The 3,371-nt window shown below is 37.3% G+C and overlaps 1 pseudogene across 1 annotated transcript; it reads left to right on the forward strand.

The window, feature by feature from the left end:
* Positions 1–1,087: 1,087 nt before the first annotated feature.
* Positions 1,088–3,078, forward strand: LOC115896041 (annotated as a pseudogene). Its single transcript, XR_004056053.1, has 2 exons — positions 1,088–2,776; positions 2,815–3,078. The product of XR_004056053.1 is annotated as a protein PRRC2C pseudogene (transcript).
* The last annotated feature ends 293 nt before the right edge of the window (positions 3,079–3,371 follow it).

Raw genomic sequence — 3,371 nt, forward strand, 5'->3', positions numbered from 1 at the left:
ATATAATAGATACAGGTATAAAATATAGACAATAGATATAATAGATATAGTTATAAAATATAGATATAATAGATATAATTATAAAATATAAATATAATATATATAATCGATATTGGTATAAAATATAGATATAATAATTATAGGTATAAAATATAGTTATAATAGATTTAGGTATAAATTATAGATATAATAGATATAATAGATATAGTTATAAAATATAGACATAATAGATATAATAGATATAGATATAAAATATAGATATAATGGATATAGATATCAAATATAGATACAATAGATATAGGTATAAAATATAGATATAGTGGATATAATAGATATAGGTATAAAATATGGACATAATACATATAATGGATATAGGTATAAAATATAGACATAAGAGGTATAATAGATATAGGTATAAAATATAGATATAATTGATATAATCGATATAGGTATAAAATATAGACATAAGAGATATAGGTATAAAATAGAAACATAAAAGATATAATAGATATAGGTAAAAAATATAGACATAAGAGATAGAATAGATATAGTTATGAAATATAGACATAATAAGTATAATCGATACAGGTAAAAAATATACACATAATAGATATAGTTATAAAGTATAGACATAATAGATATAATAGATATCGGCATAAAATATAGACATGATACATACAAAAGATATAGGTATAAAATATAGACATAAAAGATACAATAGATATAGTATAAAATATAGACATAGTAGATATAATCGATATAGGTATAAAATATAGACATAATAGATATGATATGTATAGGTATAAAATATAGACATAATAGATATGATAGATATAGGTATAAAATATAGACATAATAGATGTAAGTATAAAATATAGACACAATAAATATAATAGATATACGTATAAAATGTAGACATAATAGCTATAGGTATAAAATATAGACATAATAGATATAATAGATACAGGTATGAAATACAGACATAATAGATATAATAGAGGTATAAAATATAGACATAATAGATATAATAGAGAGAGGTATAAAATATAGACATAATAGATATAGGTATAAAATATAGACATAATAGATCTCGGTATCATCTGCAGAATATGGTACTAATGCAAAGGAGTCTGTAACAGACTATACTACACCCTCTTCTTCTCTGCCTAACACTGTGGCTACTAATAACACAAAGATGGAGGATACTTTGGTTAATAATGTGCCCCTGCCTAACACCCTTCCCCTCCCTAAGAGAGAGACTATACAACAGAGCTCCAGCCTAACTTCAGTTCCTCCCACTACTTTCAGCCTCACCTTCAAGATGGAGTCTGCACGCAAGGAATGGGAGAATTCTCCAAATGTAACGGAAAAGGGGTCTCCAGTAACTTCCACAGCACCTCCAATTGCAACTGGAGTCAGCAGTAGTGCCAGTGCACCAAGCACTGCTAATTATAATTCGTTCTCAAGTGCATCGATGCCCCAGATTCCTGTTGCTTCAGTCACTCCTACAACATCACTATCAGGAGCTGGTACGTACACTACCTCTTCTTTGAGCACAAAATCTACAACCACATCAGACCCTCCAAATATTTGTAAAGTGAAACCTCAGCAGTTGCAGACAAGCAGCCTGCCTTCTGCAAGTCATTTTTCACAGTTAAGCTGTATGCCTTCCCTTATTGCCCAGCAACAACAGAATCTGCAAGTTTATGTGTCTCAGTCTGCAGCAGCTCAAATCCCAGCCTTCTATATGGACACAAGTCATTTATTTAATACCCAGCATGCACGATTGGCTCCACCATCCTTGGCTCAACAACAGGGTTTCCAACCAGGTCTCTCTCAGCCAACTTCAGTTCAGCAGATTCCAATCCCTATTTATGCACCACTGCAAGGGCAGCATCAAGCCCAACTGAGTTTGGGGGCTGGACCTGCTGTTTCCCAGGCTCAGGAATTGTTCAGCTCTTCACTTCAACCATATAGATCTCAGCCAGCTTTTATGCAAAGCAGTTTATCCCAGCCATCTGTGGTCCTTTCTGGGACTGCTATTCACAACTTTCTAACTGTCCAACACCAAGAACTTGCCAAGGCACAATCTGGGCTTGCCTTTCAGCAAACATCAAATACCCAGCCTATTCCCATATTGTATGAACATCAACTGGGGCAGGCATCAGGACTAGGAGGTTCCCAGCTGATTGACACACATCTTCTCCAGGCTAGAGCAAATCTTACCCAGGCTTCAAATCTTTATTCTGGACAAGTACAACAGCCTGGTCAGACAAATTTTTATAACACTGCCCAGTCACCAAGTGCTCTCCAGCAGGTTACAGTACCTTTACCAGGATCCCAGCTTTCCTTGCCTAATTTTGGATCTACAGGGCAACCTCTAATTGCTTTGCCTCAGACTCTTCAGTCCCCGTTACAGCATACCACTCCCCAAGCACAGGCTCAGAGTCTGAGTCGTCCTGCACAAGTAAGCCAGCCTTTCAGAGGATTAATTCCTGCTGGAACACAGCATAGCATGATTGCAACCACAGGAAAAATGTCTGAAATGGAACTAAAAGCCTTTGGAAGTGGCATTGATATAAAACCAGGCACACCTCCAATCGCTGGTAGAAGCACCACACCAACATCTAGTCCCTTCCGGGCTACTTCTACAAGTCCGAACAGCCAGTCCAGCAAAATGAACAGTATTGTCTACCAGAAGCAGTTCCAGTCAGCCCCTGCCACTGTGAGAATGACACAACCGTTTCCTACACAGTTTGCACCCTAGAAGAGAGCTGTGGGAAGAGGACTCAGCCACAAGATATTTGGTCCTAGGTGTTGGCAAAGCAGAGAGCAGAGGTTCTTCAGTCCACGCAACGGTTCTTCTCTGAACAGCAACAGAGCAAACCGATAGGAGGCAAAGCCCAGAAAGTGGACAGTGATTCAAGTAAACCTCCTGAAACACTGACCGACCCTCCTGGTGTCTGTCAGGAAAAAGTAGAAGAAAAGCCACCCCCTGCACCCTCCATAGCCACCAAACCTGTTAGAACTGGACCAATCAAACCTCAGGCAATCAAAACTGAAGAAACAAAATCTTAAAGGCTATGGTTTATTGCAGGAGATTGGGGGTGGGGGGAGGGAAAACATGGAGAATTAAGTCAGATAATGCCAGCAGCCAAAGGGGCAAAATGGTCCGTGACATTATCCTGTTCAGAGCTTGGAGATATACAAGGGACATAGGAGCAATTTACACTGACACATAGCTGCTGTACCAGTAAAAATGAGGCTTTGCAAGCTTGTACCTACTATATAACATGCACTCGGTTGATGGCCACGCATCTTCAGTCAGAATTTATATATAAATATATGCACCCATTTTTTTGAGTGCATAT

This window comes from Rhinopithecus roxellana, unplaced genomic scaffold, assembly GCF_007565055.1.
Source record: "Rhinopithecus roxellana isolate Shanxi Qingling unplaced genomic scaffold, ASM756505v1 contig4573, whole genome shotgun sequence".
Lineage (NCBI taxonomy): Eukaryota > Metazoa > Chordata > Mammalia > Primates > Cercopithecidae > Rhinopithecus > Rhinopithecus roxellana.